Source organism: Protopterus annectens, chromosome 3.part1 (assembly GCF_019279795.1).
Source record: "Protopterus annectens isolate FY-2018-M chromosome 3.part1, PAN1.0, whole genome shotgun sequence".
Lineage (NCBI taxonomy): Eukaryota > Metazoa > Chordata > Ceratodontiformes > Protopteridae > Protopterus > Protopterus annectens.
Window position 1 is genome coordinate 424,800,135 of NC_056732.1, and position 21,069 is coordinate 424,821,203.

Sequence of the window (21,069 nt, forward strand, 5' to 3'; positions counted from 1 at the left end):
CCTCCATGAAGTGGATGTGTAGGCATGTGCAAGTGTTGAAATATGTCAATCCGTGTGATTGGAGTGTTCTGACTAGATAGACACACACCTACCCCCCCACACAAATACACACACATACACACACACACATGTTTACTGCAGTGAGAACAGAACCCCCTACCTATCTAAGTATGCAGACTACAGAGCTCATTACTTTATGCAAGTGCCATGGCACAAGTCTGACTTTTACAAGGCTGCAAGAAAATGTATAGTGGATGACATCCGCAGTGGATGTAGGAGAGAAGATGTTGGGAGACCTGCATATGTTCATAGGTTCATAGTAGGTTACTAGTCTAATGGCCGTAGGGCTTTACAAGCCTAGCCATGTAAAAACCGGAGTACCCTTTTTGACCATAGTTAGATGGTCATTGTTAGCAGAGTGATTTTGTGATCAGCACCAACTGTCCCTGTCCATGAGGGGCATAAGTGCCACCCATGGGGTGAATTTACTGTCACCCATCCAGTTGTTAAGGTTGCACTTGAATAGGGTTATTGAGGAGCTCTGTTTCACATACAGTGGGAGCCTATTCCATAGTAATGACAATTGCTGGGATATATAACTGTCTTTCCAGCATGTTCTGTTTATATCACAGGCAAGGTTGAGATCCCTGGAGCAAGTTATTCTTGTTCCATTTGATTTGCAGATGTCCAGCATTTACATTAGGGCAGGGTCTTAGACTGCTCTGTAGGCCATGCATAGACTGCCTCTCAGCAGCATGTATGATACTGAGTACAGTGACAGGGTTTTCAATCTGCTCATGTATGTCAGGTTTTATAAGCCCTGGATTATCTTGGTCAGAAACCTCTGTGGTCTATCCGGTTGCTGCAGGAATCTGGTGAGGTACATACAGAAAGCAGCATTGTACTCAATTAGTGGTCTGATATGGGTAGAGTACAGCTGAGCTATGACCTTCCTGGTCTTGGATGCGATGGCCTTATGTTTGAGGTGTGCAATGTAGAATGTTTTTCTTACCACTATGGCCACAAGGTGTTCAAAGTTTAGATTATTATCAACCTGTGTACCCATGTCTTGCACCACTGAGTTTGAGCTTAGAGGGGTGCTTTGTATATCATAATTAGTATGGGGTACTTGTTTGCCAAAATGGAAAATTAAGCATTTTTTTGTGTTAAGTTTCAGTCCATGAGTTTGGCACAATCATTTGTCTGTGTTAGCCCTTTCTGTAATATATTGACATAATTAGGGGACGCTATATAACTGCACCCAGTTTACAGTCGTCTGCAAACTTGGTAAGCCACAGGTCATCTTTGCCTGGACTTCAGAGAAATAATTTTGAAACAGTAGAGGGCCCAACACAGATCCTTGTGGTACTCCACTGGTGACTGGTCTACTAGTGGAGATGGACTTCCAAACTTTGACAGTGTGTGTTCTGTCACTGATCCAGCTAGCTACCCATCTACTAATGTATGGGTTAATCCCCATATGGCCAAGACAAAAATTAGACCAAAATTATACAAAGTCCAACTCCACAGCCAAGGAAGGTATCTAACCACTTTGTTTGATATAAAACAAGTTAAGCACTTTCTTCCCACTTTCGGGACTTCATCAGAAGGTTCTTTGTATCATTTTAATCCCCATATGGGACAGTTTCTCTATGATACCTTTATAGGAGATTGTGTCAAAAGCCTTGGCTAAATCATGATATGTGGTTTATACTGTTTTCCCTTATCTAGGGCTTTGGTGACATTCCCAAAAAAATCCACTAGGTTTAATAACCAGGATCTACCCTTGACAAAACCAAACTGGGTTGGGTCAAGAGTTTTGAAGGTTGTCTATATCCTTGTGGATGAGGTCCATGGTGATTCATTCCATAACCTTTCAGATAAGACTGGATAGACTTATGGGCTAATAGTTCCTAGGGTCAGTTGATGGATGTGTAGGCATGTTCAACTGTGGAGATAGTACTAGTTCTGCGCATTACTGGATTGATGTCCATTGCATATCACACATTTGTTAATAAGTTGTGTAGTGTATTTGATATATTTGTGAACAAGTATGGAGAGATCAAGGTTGCAATGCATGGGGTAGGCAACACACAGCTGCATTGTAAATATGTGACATATTGTTATGGCCTTCAGTTTGTTATGTTTCCACATGTAGTTTACATGGCATAAAGAATAAAAGGACAGCAAACAGCACTAATACATGCTAATAGTGACTTTGCATTGATCATCAGGTTTCCATGATGGTTGACAAAGTGTTTGTGCATGTGAGATACACATTTCCATTACTTTTCCTGTTTGTGGGTAGTTAAGCAGTGCACAAATGTGAGCCACATTGCTAAAATCCTGAGAGTTAGTGTTGAGTCTATGAAACATACCTGCTGCTTAGATTACTTTGCGGCAACAATGTAAATACATTCCTACATTTCTATTTGAGCTCAGATGATACTTGGTTCAAATCGAGGTGTATCTAACACTTTTAAATAAACAGTGATAATGCCATGACATCAATTCTTTATAGGACATATGTGGAGGTAACCATAGCATTGTAGGGCCATTCATTGTCGCTTGGCATTGGTGCATGATGCCAAAAAACACTCAAACATAGAGTTCAAAGAATGAAGGGATCCATTGATTTTTTTTCCTGGGAATTATGTGTGCTATATGTGATTCTGTTTTTTGATCAGATTATAAGTGTAAAAATGGGGTTGATAGGAAAGTGGTGAAATGGGGAGCAAGCAGGGTGAGGAACAAAGGGAAAGCAATATAGGAATGTGCAGGAGGGATATAGGAAAGAACCATAGTTATCCATTTCTTCAATAATGAAAACAGAAAATATGTGCAGAATATTAGCGGGATTTGGACTATTGCCTCCAGAAAGAGGGGTGACAACAATGTAATTATGTTGTATAGCCAATTGGACCAAATCAAGTATGTCAAGAAGACATGTGAAAAATGGAGAGCTATGTATAGGATGATTTTTTTTGTGGGACAGGTGCCCATTTTTTTTAATTCAATAAGAGAGGAATGTTGGGTAAGAGATGTAGGTATTTCTGGGTCAGATAAGTTGGGTAGATAAAGAAGCAGATGCAAACAAGACAAACAAGACAAGAGATGGGGATGGTGATGGGCACAAAAGTTGGGGACACCATGATTAGGGTGAGGGAAGGGACAACACAGGCTCATGCCCATCAAACACGGAGACATTGAGAATATAGTCATCACCCACTGGATTGTCATCACTGTCCCCTTACTTCACTTGTGGCTGGAGTACTTGACATCTCCTCCTCCTATGTACCATGAGGGAGAGGAGCCTATCCATCTAGTGTAGGTGTACACCAATAGTGGGCTGCACAACCCTAAGCACCAACCCTGGCATCTCTTGATAGTTGATGAAATCCACACCTCCGCCACTCCTCTCAGAGGGTACCACAGCACTAGCTGCTGGTGCAGTACTATCTGAGGATGCAGGTAGTGCAAGGGCATTAGAGGCAATGCTGCCAAGTTGGACCCAGATGTGCTGGACAGCAGTGCTAGGGCTGATAGAATGGGGGCAGATTGATCCACTGGGGTTGGCCTACCTCGCTATGCTCTGAAGCATTTAGTGATTTGATACAGCTGGAAGACATGGAGATATTTTGATGACAGAATAGAAAAAAATGAGATAAGGGTTGGGGTGAGAGAGAAAATTAAAAGATAAAATTATTACCATCATATGTGACTTACAATGCATTGACACAATTATAGAACTATTTTATCTGAAGTAATACATTTAAATATACATCCTAGCAACTCCACACTATAACTACAGATTGCTGAAAGTAATCCTTGAAATGTGTACATATTGCACATATGCTTGGTCCAGCTGTACATATTACAGTTAACAGCAGGGCATTTATGCCACTTGTATAGAGTTTAAGTTAATGTAATATTATTAAAGAAATGCAGTATTGTAAACATGTTACTAGTAGCATTTGAACCCACAACCTCTGACTACAGTCTTATACTTGGCTCCTAAACTTAGTTTGTTCTACAGAGTAATGCATGCATACTTGCTTTTACAGTTAGGATATGCATGTTCAGTGCTATAGCTGTATAAAACACCAAAAATCTATCTTTAACTTTTAAAGCTGCAATAATGTTTCAATTGGTTGCATACATATTACTTGCTTCCCTCAGTCTCTCCATTTGATCAGCATGAGCCTCTGAATTGAGCTCTTTTTTGCATTACCTGTGGAAATAATAGAAAAGAATAGAAATGAACAGAAGAGCATTATGCATACCACTCTTGTCTATATTTAGCTTTCTATGTTTTGCAAATACTCTGTATTATCATACTTGCACAGCTGTGGGATGTCAGCAGTTTGAAATTCATTCAATCACTGGTTGAGGGTATCCCTTTTGCACCTCTGTAGGTCACTAAAATGATGCCTACACTGTTCTTCGGTGCATGGGATTCCAGTAGCACTGGATACAGTCTGAGACAAACTGCTTCAAGCCTCATACTTGTCCTGGGAGCCAAAATAGTCCTCCTGCAGAAGCCTTTGGCTATGGCTTTTTACCAGGAGTGAACACATATCCTGAACTCCTGGACAGTCCACCTCTGTGCCGTAAACTGGGCAGCCTCCCCTCCAATTACAGACATGTCTAACAACTGAAGTAGAGCAATGGCAACTAATGCTTTCCTGTCAATTCCTGTTAATCATGTTTACTGGTAGTGCACAAACCCGAGCAAAGATGCCGACTGTATTTACGAGATGTTAAACAGAGAGCAGCAGTGCCAAGCAGGGAGGAAATATTTATTTTAAATTGAAAGGTTAATCTGACACTTGACCTTAGTTTAAAAGGTGGCTGCAGTTGTAGCTTGGAAATATATTTTGAAAATTGTAAGGTATCTCTTAGATGAGTTAAGATTGCAGACATGCACTGGCGGAATACATATCATCACCTGACATATTTGGTTTTAGCTTTATACACTGATAAAATTGATTTTTAAAATGTGGGATTCAAACTTAGGCATAAGGGGTAAAACATTTTCTTCCACAACAGTGATATTCCATCTTTGCCACAGAAGAAGTGCTACACACACATAGGCAGGAATCATTCATTAATACAGGTGGTAGTTTGGGATCTTACAGATTTATGTGTATGACCTGACAAGTTTCTTGTATATAGATCCAGTTTTGTATGTGTCTTATTTAATTGTGAAGGCCATCCAAGTCCAGATAGCTGAATCATGCATACAGAAAAATAGTAGACAGTATATCCTCAGTCATAAATCTGAAAACACAATAAGGATGTCTTATTCCTTATACATATTATTCATATCAGTTCCATTATTTAAAGATTTATAAGTGAGACTGAATATAAAGAGGAATGTAATAGTATAAATATGTGGAATATCCTGTATTAGAACCTTGGACCATGTGTATAGCAGCTGTACACTTACACCTGTTTCCACAAGAATATTGAGATAACACTTGTATATTTTTCAGTTCATTGCTATAAACTGCACTGTCACAACAGTAAAAATATGTTACACATCTTAAACTAGAAGCCAGGACCATCTCTATTTCATCCCTACACTTATACCTGCTGCCACAGGACTAGTTAGATGATAGTTCCATAATATTCTACTCATTCTTAGGTTCTCTGTGTTAACTGCTGTGCAACGCCGCTTAATGTGTTTGCTCGGTGCCCAACAGAATTAATTGTATGTATCCATTTTCAATAATTGAATGTCTGCATCCTGTCTGTGGTGTTGCATGATGGGAAGCAAAAATTGCAACAATATATCCTTTTTTACCTTTACACTTTTACAGATACCCTGTCTGCAGGTATTCTGTCTACTTTCTGTGTTGGCACTAGTCTGGGTTTGTGCACTGTTAAGCATTGAGCAAACAAGATAAGCACAGATAAAACCTGGCATTCATTTTCTACATTTCCCTTGTTTGCACTAAGCTGTGCACCAAGCAAACACTAGCAAAATATAATTAAAAAAACATAAAAGGGAAACTAGCTGAAACGAAGAAAAACAATCTATGAAATAAACACTAGAAAATGTTTGTTAGTATACATGACATATTTCTACATAGGTCTGGCTTTGAACTCTCATACCAATGAGCCTTCAGAACACAATAATAATAATATCCCTTTTTGCCACACAAACAGCTTTGCAGCAGGGAACTGAAATCATTCTGCATACAACCAACTGCAGCATCATCCACAGTATTAAGAAACCACATAACAGTTATTTGCATGTGTATTTATTTTGGATGTAGTACACTGCAACCATGTATGGCTATTTCTTGAAAAAAATTCAGCTCTGTCTTACCTCTCTGTGTCTGTTGCTCATTCCTGTTTTGTCTGACCAGTAATCTGAGACATGCAGTCTGTAAGGCATTCTATATAATTTTCCTTAAAATGTGTTAGGATATTAAATGACAATAATATACAGTTGTCAACAAATGAAGGAAAGGTTGGATGTTAATTAACAGAACCTGTGAATTGTGTGCTGCTTAGTTAAATTTCCAACCTTGATAAAATTACTTCTATACACTTGGTAAGACTAATTGGACACACCTACTGGAGATAGAGCAGTCTGCATTACTGTTGTATTATCCTTCTCCCTACCAGTAATCATTCACAGTTTCAATCTATTAGCAACAAACACTGAGGGAGTGCCTGCACTATGTTTACATTTGCTTCACAGAGCCAAGTAATTGGTATTCAGCAGTTCAAATGAGTTCAGACCTCCTTTGCATCTTCACCTTGCTCACAGCCCTGAATCTACACCATAAAAAGGCAACCATGTAGCTAGGGAAACTAAACATGAGGAGACTTATTTATGTGGAGAAAACAGAAGAGACTATTACTTTGGGAAATATCTGCACAGAAGACTACTGAATTTGAGAAGCTATGCTTGCATTTCTCAGCTTTATACTGCAGATGCTCAAATGTCATTAAGAAAAATCAAAAGTCACCCTTCAGTGACCATGAGAATCAGGTCATTGTGGAAGCTTTTAGGCAACATGGTGCCTTTGTCCTTGTGAGGGGATGTGGGGATATGTCAGGTAGAATGCAAATTTGGCAGCATATAGTTGCAGATGTCAATGTAGTAGGCAGCCACAGCAGAATATATGATCAGGTGCACCTTAGGGTCACTGACATGATCTCATCTGCACAGAGGAGAGCAGCTACAGTGACCTGTTATCCAATGCGTACTGGAGGGGCCTGCTACAGAGCTACCACTAACAGTAAATGAAGAGTTCCTGTCCACTGTCAGGGATCCAGACAGTTCCCAGGAAAGTGCAAAACCATATGCCCTTGTCATTTGTGCTACTGTTTCAGGGAAAGCAAGTAAGTCCCAGGAACAGCTTCCAGATAGGCTTATCTATCTCAGTTGTTAAATACTCTTGTAGATTAAAATATTTACTGCAATACATTACTTCTGTTTAACAAGAAAATTGGTTGGAAGGATTGTAGATTGCTACAGTTAACAACACATTCTGATTGATTACACATGGGCTTAAGATGAACTTATTATCCAAGTTCTTGTTGAAAGTATAGCTAATGGAGATATAAAAAGATAAATGTTTTACCTCCTATGTTACTGTTAATTGTGATGATGTTGTCCTTACCTTTTGCTTAACTTCTTCCAGGACCATACAGCATAGAGAGCCTACAATCATCTGCACATGGTAAACCAAACATTTTTATGTCAGTACTGATGAGCAGTTCAAATAAATATTTAGTTTGTGATGTTGGTGTTAGGACTGTTGTGTATATTGCTGTACTTTCTGTAATAGTGGCACCACTGTTAGTTTGTTAGCATATATTGGACTATAGTAGTGTAGGTATTAATTTTTTTCCTGTGTTTGTTGCTTATTATCACAGGTGATCTTGGCATTGGAAGTGTGGGACTTCTACCGCCTGATGTCAGAGTATCAGCAGACTCTCATGATGATGGAGGCCAATCAGAGGCACAGTCAAGGGATGCATAAGTTGAATCTGATACTGAGGTTGACATTCAGCCATCCCCTGTAATTCCATTGGACACAGCCAGTAGGCTTACATATACTCATTCTAGTGAGCCCTCAGATATTAGACAGGTGATGGGTGAGACACTTGATCAGGGAAGTGTGGTTACTGCAGATTCAGTGTCTGCTGACTCTGGCCTAGCCAAAGTGTGGGCAAACTGCCATGCAGCAGGGTTGTTAGGAGTGCTCAGATGAAGCCTGATGTCCATCCTCCACCTGATCCAGGTGTCTCTTCCAGTGCCACTCAACATATGTTTGGGGCCATTATGGAGATGCAGGCACATTCCCATAGGTCCTTCAGAGAAATGCTTAGGGTTGTAGATGTGGTACAGGCTGACATCATGACTGCCTCCACCATGTTGCTGATTTAATAGATCAGATGAATGACTGGAATGAGCAGTATCTGTGACAGAACATCTGCTGGGAACATTGTGGGTGTAGGTCAACCACATCATTTGCTGTTATTTGACTTGGCTGTGCACTATCATGCTCCCATCTGTCAGTGGTTGAGCTGTCCACACCCAGATATGGCAAGCCATGGGGTCATGTTCCTGGGCATCCTTGTGAAGGGAGGTCATCCAGAGGACATCAGTCACATTCAGGGAGCAACAGTGCATCTGACCAACACACACACACATACACACACACACACACACACATACACACACACACACACACACACACACACACACACACACACACACACACACACACACACACACACACACACACACACAATACATGGTTCAGCCGTGAAGCTTAAAACTAATTTTGTCTCACTGGCCATTTGTTACTTTATTCAAATGTCTGCCTGCTTCTCTTTCTTACTGACACACACTCACAACCTTTTGTGTCTGCCTAGGCCCCCCACTCCCCACACACACAACACCCTGTACAAGTGATGATAACTGTGTTATATCGCTGTTTTCTATCTTTTGGATTCAGGTATACATGACATTTGTGTCTGATGCTTAGGGTGCATAGCTGACTTGGTGCTTAGTATATCTGCATTTGTGATGTTGAATTGGTAATTGTACCTTTGGCTTACATTGGTCCTAGAAAGTTAGATAGCTGATAGCATCAAACACTTTTTGCATCAGTATTGTTAATGAGCTTGTGAAGTCTGAAAAGAAAATGTGTTTTGTTACTTGCTAACTTCTCTTTAATGATTTTCCATTATAAATATATGGTGCTAAATTGAGGACATTTGGTGACCATCAGTACTTTTGAGAGGTATGACTGTGTGAATCTTTGATACCTGAGGCCTGCTACTTAATAATGGACACATATATGTCATATAAGTTTCTACTGTCACATGTTAAAGTCATTGCTGCACAAATCAACCACCATTTACTTGCTTACATTACCAAGTAACAACATGCAAGGATATGGCATTCATTCATATTATTACACAATACACTCCAGGTTCAACACTTACCTTGTAAATCCAGCAGTTGCAACAGTTTTAGTTCAGGGCTGACTCTGATCTTAGCAGGACACAGCCATTACATGGGTAGGTAAAGGCTGTGAGCATTGCCTGGCATCAATGTTACTATACGTATGCATATAGAAGGAAGGTTTTAGCCACTTAGGTGGTGAATGAGTGCATTATGCATTGCCTCTTAGCCAATGTGAGGGCATATTGAGCATGCTTATGTCTGGTTACACCCACAGCAGTTGCTGTTTCCCTGCCATTGGTGGTGGAATGTGTGCCCCTTCCCCTTGTTGATCCTGCTGAAGCTGTTTTCTCAGGATGATGTTGTGTAGCATGGCATGTACTGTGAATATTTCAGTACATGTACATGGATTGTATTGCAGAACTCCCCCAGATGTATCTACGTACTGGAGCCATGACTTCAGCATCCCACACACATGTTCTATGTTATTTCTGGTTTGAGCATATGCCTCATTAGGGTTATCTAGGAAAACAGCTGAAACTATATTTCCTTCGTTCCTAAAGTGGTTAATGATGTTGGTAAAGCTAAGTAGGGCAGTAGTAGTATTGTAGTGGGGTCTGAATCCATGTTGGGTAATAGCCAGGAGGTTATCAGCTGTGAGATAATGAGAAAGTTGAAAGTGGATACACTTTTCCAGGATTTTAGAGAGGGGGTAGTATGGAAATGGACCTATAGTTGGTGAGCTCAGCTGACTGGCCACCTTTGTGTAGGGGGATTATGTGAATGATTTTCCATGTAGAAGGAACATAATGTTCAGTGATGGATCTATTGATCAGTATTCACATGGGATAGGAGATACCTTCTGCTGCTATTTTGAAGAATTCTGCTGGTAGATTGTCTGCTGCTTAGGTGGTTGGTTTGAGTTTTTTAGGATTTTTTTCTATAATTTTGGTGAAGATGTGCTGAAATGCAAAGGTATCCTGATTAATATTATATGTAGAATGGGTTGGTTCTTGTTGTCTGTGTATCTGTTTGGCTAGAGCTTGAATGCTATTGGTAAAATACTGGTTGACATTTTTGGCAATGGACAAAGTTTATTTGGTATATTGGGGGTGGGGTTGTGGTTTGGCCTGGGTGGAGGATTTTTTATTGTTACCCAGAATTTTTGTGAATTTATATCATGTCTCAGTTGCATATTTGATTAATAGTTTTTTTGTCAGTTTTAATTTGATGTTTAACCCTGTTCCAGATCTGTTGATATGTCAAATGAGTAGGATGAATTTTGCTGGATTTCCATAGGGCCCTAATTTTATCTCTTTGAGGAGAGATCTAATTTCTTTTGTCAGTCAAGGGGTAAAGTGAGTCTTAACTTGAACTGTTCTGGGAGTTGCCAATATGTTCAGAATGGTGAGAAAGGCTTGGTTGAAGTAATTGATGGAGTCATCTAGGGGCACTATTTTGAGATGAGCTCAGCTGTACTTCTCTCAGTTCTTGGGGGTTGAAATTTGTCTTGTTCCTAATTTGGCAAAAAAAAATAATTGTTTTCTAGGGTTAAGGTTTTGCCTGAGTAGGTAGGTGGGTATATGGCCACTTAGACTATCAGGTAGACATACAGGTCTTTGACAGTGGGAGGATTTGTTGGTCAGTGTCCAGTCAAGAATAGATAGTTTCTGTCTGTGTTTGCCTATTCTTGTTGGGGTATGGATAATCTGTGAGAATCAAAACAGATTGATGTGGTTATTGAGAGTTTGAGTTACATGATAGCCAATCTGTGTTTAGGTCACCTGTGATGATGGTTTCTTGGGTGAAATTATTAGAGATAATTTGGAGGATGTTCTCAATTATTGTAATATATTTCCAGGTGGGGTGTAGATAGTTACTATGATTATATGTTTGTTAGTGTTAATTTGTAATCTGGTAATTAGTATGTTGGTGTTATTGGATGTTGAAATACTGGCATTTACTTGGTGGAGAATGAGTTTATTCTTAAATAATATCGCTATTCCTCCTCCTTTTTTTATTTTGCCTATCAGATCTTAAAATGTTATATCCTGAGGGATAATTTCATTATTGTGAATGTGTGATTTCAGCCAAGTGTCTGTTAAAATAGCAATATCTGGGGATTAGTGGAAGAGTGTAGTGTGAAGTTCAGGAATCTTATTCAAACTACTTTGTAGTTTTAAGTTTAGAAGTAACAGCTCTGCTTCTTTATGAGGGAGCTCTCGAAAACTGTGTGTAGCAGGGGGTTGGGTAGGGAGGGGTGGACCTGGGTTAGAATGAAGGTCATAATTTATAGTGAGATTTTTGGCTATATGAATTATAAAGTGAAGGTATTTGAAAAAGAATTTGTGATATTTAAGTACGTAATGTTTTGTTGTTCTTGTGTGGAAGGAGGTTGGTGTCTTGGTAAGTCTAGATAGTTACTTTTAAAGATGGCAGGAGATATTTTAGAGAAAGGTGTGAGTTTCCGGAGGTGGGTGGAGCTAATTTTGTGGAATATATGGTTAGTTTTTATTGGAAGGTGGTAGGATGTATGGTGTGCAGTTATGGAGAGGAATATGAATTTTAAGTAGAGTGGGGATAGCATATTGATGGGTGGGCTAAGTTGTAGTTCTGGTGTTCTGTATAGTAGTTGGGTGGAATTTGGAGTGTAGGGGGTTCATTTGAATGGGAAATTTATTGAGGGAACAGTGATTGGCTTGGTGGGAGGTATTTGGACAGAGTGGGTTTCTTATGGCTAATTTGATATGAATGCTTTTGATTGGTTTCTTTGGTGAGGTAGGTGTGATTTTGTTAGATATAAATGTAACTGAGCTGGGAGTTGTTGGGAATGGGGGTAGGGTAGGTGAGTGGAGTGAGCCCATAGTGAAGGCAAATGGAACTGGCAAGTCCATCCTCAGTCGATGTAAATAAAAAGTTATCAGCTACCCTTAGATTTTGGGATAAATCCAGGTAATTGTATCTTTTGTCTGTATGCTTTACCTTGATATGGAGATGAAATATACCAATTATTGTGTACTATACTGACCGGCTGAACATAGGAATAAGTAAGTATCCATGGGGGGGGGGGTCAGGAATATGCTGCGACCAGAATGTTAAATGAAGCAAAATCCATTTATAAAGTGAAAATTAAAGTAGGCTATGAAAAGACTACTATACAAAGAAGAATATATATAACCAGTAACAGTGGTCTAGGTCACAACAAGGGGATAGGACAATATTAAGAGGGAGAGAAAGCATGTGGCTGATGACCCACGCACTCAGCTCTAAAATTTACAATAGAGTTTGGAAACAGTATTATTGTGATTTGAACTGCAACATCAGTTGTTCTTTTCAAAACGCAGGACAGCCACAGTGGTGAGAGCAGGGATGAGAGACACAGCTTCAGAAAGTAGAATGGTAACTCAGAATAAGTTGTTCTTTTCAAAATGCAAGAAAGCCGGAGTGGTGACATCAGGGATGGGAGGCACAGCTTCAGGAAGTAGAGTGGAAGCTTGGAATAATGTTGCGCTTCCCAAAAAACAATATGTTTGGGTTTGAGACATGAATGTCAAGAAATTCATCTCAACAGCAGAGTGAAGTAATCTTGACAGTCATGTTGAAAACACATAAAGGATTATGACTTGGTCTACAGTCATAACCAATTTATTATGGACTATAGACATGGTTACCAAAAAATTCACCTTGATAGCAAATAATGAGACGTATCTTGGAATCCATGCTGAGAGCACATAACGGGGGGTTATGACTGGAGACTTAATCATAATTACTTGTAAACAACCCAAAAGCAACGTATCAGCTAGAAATCCAGGAGCTAACCACCATATGATGAGCCAGCAAAATTTATTTGAAAAACGATCACAGAAAAAAGTAAATGGTTAGCGCTTTCATATAAGTGAATGTTATACTTCATCAGACATTCATTTGCAATTCTCCACACCTTAAAAACCATCTCAAATGTGGTCATTTCCCCTCATTAATTAATTAACAAAATATATGACTTACATTTAAAGACAACAGCAACAACAATGCTCTAGTATTGCTAAATAATCCTTTACAAATAGAATATATATCAAACTATATAAAAAAAAAAAAAAAAATATATATATATATATATATATATATATATATATAAAATTATCTATTAAAACGACTATTTGCATCCATCTAATATTACAAAACAATAGTTAAAAGTTTACTAATATAATAAATATATGGTTCAATATAATCAATATAAATGTATATGAATGAATAAATACTGCCAAATCCTATATCTATACACCCAATAAGCCTACGTATTTAGATATTTCCACTAATTTTATTTCTTTTAAGCGCCTTCAACTTAAGAATAGGGGCGATAGAGCTACGTTCGTTAATTCCTGGCCAACTGTCTGCTTGCAGTCTTACTTGCCATTCCAACTCTTTTAACTCAAAAAGCAAGCCCCGTGGTTTCTTATCATCAATATCTACATGATTTATAATGGTATAAGTGAACTGGTGTCCAGGATGACTAATGCAATGTTTGGCTAAAGCGTTATTTAAGTTAGATTCCCTAATTGCATATTCATGCTCATATATTCATTGAGAAAATTTCCTTTCTGTTTTCCCTATGTAGTAGGCTGAGCATTATTTACATGTACCTAAATACACCACAACTTTAGATTCACAGTTGTATTTTCCTTTTATAACACATTTTCTCCCTCTGATAGTGAACACAATATTGTTTTCTACTTTGTGACACCATTTACAAAATCCACATTTTTTCATGCCATGCATATATTTATATGCTTCATTGCATTCTAAAAGATCCTATAGATTTTTACCCCTCCTATTAACTATAAGTGGTTTTTCACCAACTAAATTCCTGAAATCTTCCTCTTCACTTAAAACTGTCAATTTTTTTCTCAAAAATCCATCTTAATAGGCTGAAATCTTCACTGTATGTTATAATTAATGCTTCTGAAAACTTATTTTTGTTATCATCTGTTGTATTGCCTGCTTTTTTATGAAAAATTATTAATGTCTGAAATTCTATTTTCCACTTCATGTCCTTCTATTTGATTAATATGGTAAATGTTATCTAAAATGGGTTTAAAATAGTCCCTCTCTCTTTTCATTCTTACTTCTTCTATGTCATCTAAGAAGGTACTGGGGTATCTTCTAGAACAAAACATACTTCGTAGATTGGTACATCCATCTAAAAAATCTTGCTGTTTGGTAATCATTCGTGCAGCTCTAACTACTTGCCCTTTTACAACTGATTTTTTCTGATGTTGAGGGTGTGAGCTGCTATAATGCAATAAGCTACTTGAATACGTCTCCTTTCTGTGTATCTGAGCTACATACCTTTCTTCTACATGTTCCTTACTTAACTTGATGTCCAAGTACTCCATGCATTCACTACTAGCCTTCCACATAAACCTTAAAAAATGCTGTTGTATCGTTTATATATGACAAAAATTCCTCTAACATCTCATTGGTGCTTCTCCATATAATACTGATGTCATCCTGGAACCTATGATAAGATTTAATATGTTCATAAAATCTACTTTTGAATACATATTTCCTTTCCCAATATGCCACGATAATGTTGGCATACCCCCCCCCCCCCGCATGGTGACCCCATCGCAATACCTCTTCTTTGTAAATAATAAATGCCATTGGATGTGATGTAATTATGGTTCAACACTATCTCTAATAGCTCAATTAATAAATTAATTTTATCCTGATGCATGTGATACTTCAATAGCATTTCACTGGTCCATTCTACCCCCCTTATCTTGTGGAATGACAGTATATAAATCACATACATCAATAGTAACCAATATGTCATTACAATTGTATTCTATGTCATTGATATGGTGCAAAAAGGACCAGGAATTTTTACAAATTTGTTTCTCATTCTTAAGGATATGCTTAAATTCAAAATCTATATACTTAGCAATAACTGAGGTAATCGAGTCCCTCCCATCAACTAGGGGGTGCATTGGGGGGTTCTCCAGGTGAAACTGGTGTGTGAGTGTCTGCATGAACACAGCCAATCTCTGTGCTGGCTTTATATCTTGGTATGTCAGTCAAGTGGGAGCTGTGGATGGTAGAGGCGGTGGTTCATCATTGTCATCCCCAACCATGGGAACTGACTCTGCCAGAAGTTTCACTGGCACATCCATGCCCATGGTCAGAAGCATTGCTGTTACCTAAACGTGACTGATATCTTCTGGATGAGCTACCTTCACGGGTATGCCCAGTACCATGACCCCATGAACTGCCATGTCTGGGTGTGGTCAGCAGACTTACTGTCAGTGCAGTGGAAGTACTGCCACTATAGGAGCATGATCAGGCATGGCCACATTGGCTGACAGCAGATAATGTCACTGACCTACACCTACAAGGATACCATTACCCTCCCAGCAGACTTTCCATCACAGACGACCCACATTCCATGACAGACACCCCTCATTCCAATGTGTCATTCAGTCGATCCATTAAATCGGAAACACAGTGGAGGGAATCACACGTCAGCCTGTGCCACATCTACAACCTCCAGCATTTGTCTGGAGTACCTATAGAAATGTGTCTGTGCCTCCATGATGGCTCTAAACAAACATTGAATGGCACAGGAAAAGACATCTTCACCAGGTGGAGGAGGGATGGTAGGCCTCCTCTGAGCATCCCTATTAACCCAACCCCTCCTGCATGGCACTTTGCCCACACTTTAACTATGGCCAAATTCAACAGGCACTAAAGCCACAGTGACCACACTTCCTTGATCAATGGCCTCACCCTCCACCTGTCCAATATCTGTGGGGTCACTGGAATGGATAGGTGTAGGCCTACTGGCTGTGTCCAGTGGAGTTGCAGTGGGGTGGCAATATGTCAGCCTCAGTGTTAGATTCAACCTCTGCACCCCCTGACTGTCTTCAGTTTGGGCACCATCATCACCAGAGTCTGCTGATACACTGACATCAGGAGGCAGAGAGCCCACACTTTCACTGTAATGACCACCTGTGGTAAAAAGCAACTAACACTGGAAAAAATTAATACCTACACTACTTTAGTCTGATATATGCTAGCAAACTAACAGTGGTAACTAACAGTGGTACCACTATTATGGACCACTATTATGGACAGTACAATACATATAACGGAAAATATAATGGAAAATATGAAGGTCTCTCCGAACACCATTATATTGGGCGACTTCAACTACCCAAACATAGATTGGGAGCATTACTCTAGCTCCAACACCCTTGCCCAAAGGTTCCTAGAATTCATAAACTCAAATGCTATGGAACAACTTGTTACCACTCCCACAAGAGGGGAAAACATACTGGACCTGATCATCACCAACATGGGGACTCTATGCTCCAGACCAGAAGTGTATCCCTCACTGGTAAGATCAGACCATAAACTGATCTCACTGGATATTCACATCCTGACCCCACCCCTGCCCAGAAAACCACAGTGAAAAACTTCTCTAAAGCAAATTTCACACTCCTCAAAACCGAGGTGGAATCCTTCAAAGCCCCAGGCCTGTGGAAAATCTGCCCAGACCACAGAATCCTTTATAAATGCATTCTATGAACACCTTCAGGACTGCATGGATCATGCAATCCCAAATAAAACCAAGACCCAATCCTCCAAAGGCAGGCGACCTGTCTGGTGGACCCCAGCCATAAACAAACAAAACAATAGAAGAAGGAAGCTACTACATGATAGAGCAAAATCCCAAAAGGGAAGGCATCTCTGATCAGTATTAGCAAAAACTAAGGGCACTCATAAAATCGTCAAAGGCCAGCTTCGAGAGAAAAATTGCACAGGACACTAAGGATAATCACAAGGCTTTCTTTAGTTATGTTAGGAACCTGGGTGGGAATTCCCAGATATGCTCAGAATTAGTCCAAAATGACAAAAATACACTGATCCCACAGACATTGCCAACATCCTAGCTGACAGGTTCAGCGCAAACTCCCCCTCCCACCAAAGGGCAAATATCTATCCCAGCAGAGTGCTACCCCTGACATCTCAGATGCTCAGGTGGGAGCCGCCCTCTGGAAAGCAAAAACACAGCATCAATGGGACCAGACGGTGTCCCAGGCTGCGTCCTACATGAACTCCAAGAAGAGCTAAACCCAAACATAAAACTACTGTTCAATCTCAGCCTTACTACAGGATATGTACCCAAAGAGTGGCGTGCAGCAACAGTGGTCCCTCTCCACAAAGGTGGTGCCTCAACGGACCCTGGAAACTATCGCCCATAAGCCTGACTTGCTTGGTTTGCAAAGCTATGGAAAGGATCATCATGGACCTCATAAATAAAGATATTGGGGACCTACAGACACTGGATCCTACCCAGTTTGGCTTTGTTAAGGGCAGATCCTGCCTCTTAAACCTGGTTGACTTCTTTGAAACAGTCACCAAGGCCATTGACGAAGGGAAGGTGGTCCACACAGCCTATCTGGACCTCGCAAAAGCTTCGATACAATACCCCACTCGGGCATTATAGATAAGCTCACCAGCTTAAATATAAACCCCTATGTCACTAGATGGGTTGCAAACTGGCTCAAGGACAGAACCCACATGGTTAGAATTGCTGGAGCCATGTCAGACTCCAAACCAGTTACAAGTGGCATCCCACAAGGCTCAGTCCTGGGACCTCTCTTGTTTGGTATATATTTCTCGGAGGTACAGGCCAACATGGAAGGACTGTGGCTGACCAAGTTCGCAGATGACTGCAAACTGGGCGCCATAATTGACTCTCCAGCCAACACAAGCATCCTCCAAAAGGGCCTCGTAGAAACAGACAACTGGTGCCAGAGCCATGGCCTCAAGCTAAATGCCAAAAGTGTATAGTCATCCCTTTGGCAAAACAAAGTGCCCACAAATTACCACATAGGTGGTAATCCATTAAGTACAGAAGAAGTAATTAGGGACCTGGGGACCCAAGTTGATAGCAATCTCTCATTTGACAACCATGTGGCCAAAGTGGTTAGAAAAACATTTTATATAGCCCACCTAATCATGAAGGGATTCACATCTAGATTAGGGGAGGTCATCGTGCCTCTTTACTCATCCCTCATCAGGCCCATAATTGAGTACAATGCCCTTTTGGGATGTACCTTACCAAACACCTGCAGCAACTGGAAAGACCCCAAAAGTACCTCACCAAGAGGATCAAAGGGCTCAAACAGATGCCATATGCTGCCCGGTTAAAGAAACTCCAGCTCTACTCAGTGGCATACCGCCTGCTCAGAGGTGACCTGTGCCTGACGTATAAGGCCATGTCCAACCCGGAATTAAGGGACATGCTGCACCTCAAAAATTCCAAATCCCATCGAGCTACACGCTCAAGAGACTTGAACCTCAGCACTGAAATAAATAGGACATGCTGGAGGGACAGATTCATAACCCAGAGGCTCCCTTCACTCTGGAATAAAATCCCAGTCCAGGTTAGGCAGAGTCCCTCATTGACTCTTTTCAAGAGGAATCTTGATGAGTGGATGGGAGATCATAGGTTTACCCCGGGTATCACTTCTGTGTCCCTGTTAGACAGAGGCACAGTATACTAACCTCGAAAAAGGGCATAGCAAAATTAATTTAAAATGGGTGGCGAAAGCCAAACATACTCTGGCTAGGCTTATAAATGCCCTAGGGCAGATAGCCCAGTATGAACCTATGAACCTATGAACCTATAACAGTCCAGACATCAACAGCACACAATAAAATATTTATTTAAATTTCTCAGCTGTACTGATACAAAAATGTGTGGCTTACCTTCTGCACATGAAATTTTCCTCTGCAAACCAAATGAGCCTGGAAGAAGTTAATCAAGAGGTAAGGGTAACATCATCACAATTAAAAGTAACACAGGAGTAATACTTTTACTCCTTTATATGCCCATGAACCATTCTTTCAACAAGAATGTGGCTGTCATCTCCAGCCTAAGATAATAACTGCAGCAATCCTCAACCTCCCACCCAAAAACAATACATGTGACACAGAAGTAACTTATTGATTTCAATTGTTTACTATATAAACAGTATTCAACTGTCGAGATACCAAATCCTACCTGGAAGTTATTCCTGGGATGTGCTTGCTGACTCTGAAACTGTTTCTTCAACATCCAGGACATGCTGTACTGCACTCTCCTGTGAGCTGACTGAATCTTTGTTATTGGCCAGGAATTCTTCATTGGGTGTTAGTGATGGTTCCCTAGCAAGCTGCCAGCTGTTCTCCTCCTGCAGATGTGATTATGCCACTGGCCATGTGGCACACCTGCTAATTTGTCCTACCATGGCCACCCACGCCATTGACATCATCAACTATTTGGTGCCAAATTTGCATCCTACATGCCATATCTCCATGTCCCCTTTCCAGTAGAACACCATGTTGCCTAAAGGCATCCACTATCACCTGGTTCTCAGCATTGGTGAAGAGGGTCTCCAAGGACTGACACTTGGGTGGCATACTCCTAGGTATCCTAAAAGACAGCAGAAGAATAATACACATAAGTATCAAATAACTACAATATAATTTTTTCCAGATAAAACAGAAAAGGTAGCCACTCAGTACTACCCCATGTAGAAACATACAGAAGTCTACAGATATGAAACATGAAGAACAGGTAGGATGCAAAACAAGGAGAGTAATGAGAGCAACATATCCTTGTTTGTGCCATAACAGTAACTCACCTTTGCACCCCTCCACAAGCGAACAGTCTATCCTTGTTTGTGCCATAACAGTAAATCACCTTTGCTCCCCCACCAAAAGAACAGCCTATCCTTGTTTGTGCTATAACTTTAACTTACCTTTGCTCCCCCCAAAAGAACAGGCAAATGACACATTTTGCTAACAAACCATCTTTGAAATGCTAAAACTGCTATTAGAGGAAATGTCCCAGAGACATTTGTACATATTTATCATACATCATTCGATTTTCATGTACTGGCAATCATATGTACCTCTGAAATGGCTTGACAAACATGCCCATGTCATCAGCACACTTCTAACTAATTCATACAGATAAAAGTGTAAAAGTCTTTGCTTCAGATTTGTCACATATACATTCCAACATATGCGGTATGTAGCTGACAAAATGGAAGCATACCTTCTAAAGTTCAGTACTTCTCTGTACAGATATATCCTGAAGAAATAGTGCATGTGCAGTCTTTCCAACACAAACAAGTCTCCTCACCTTCAGTTTGCCTAGCTACACTGTTGCCTTTTCATATGGTGTAGATTCAAGGCTGTTAGCATGGTGAATATGCAAATGAGTTATGAACTTATTAGAAATGCGGAATCCCACATACTTGGATCTGTGCAGGAGATGTAAACATAGTGCTGGAACTCCCTTAGTGTTTGCTTTTAATTGATTACAATTGTGAATGATTACTGGTTGGGAGAAGGAAAACACAACGGCACTGCAGGCTTCCTTACTTCCAGTGGGTGTGTCAGATTAGATCTACAAAGTGTTAGATGTAAGGTTGGAAATGTAAGTAAGCAGCAAACAATTCACAGGTTGTGTTACTTAACATCCAATCTGTTCTTTATTTGTTGGCAACTGTATATGATATTATTTCTACTTAATACCCTCACACATTTTAAGACCAATTTTATTTTTTGTTTATTTAACA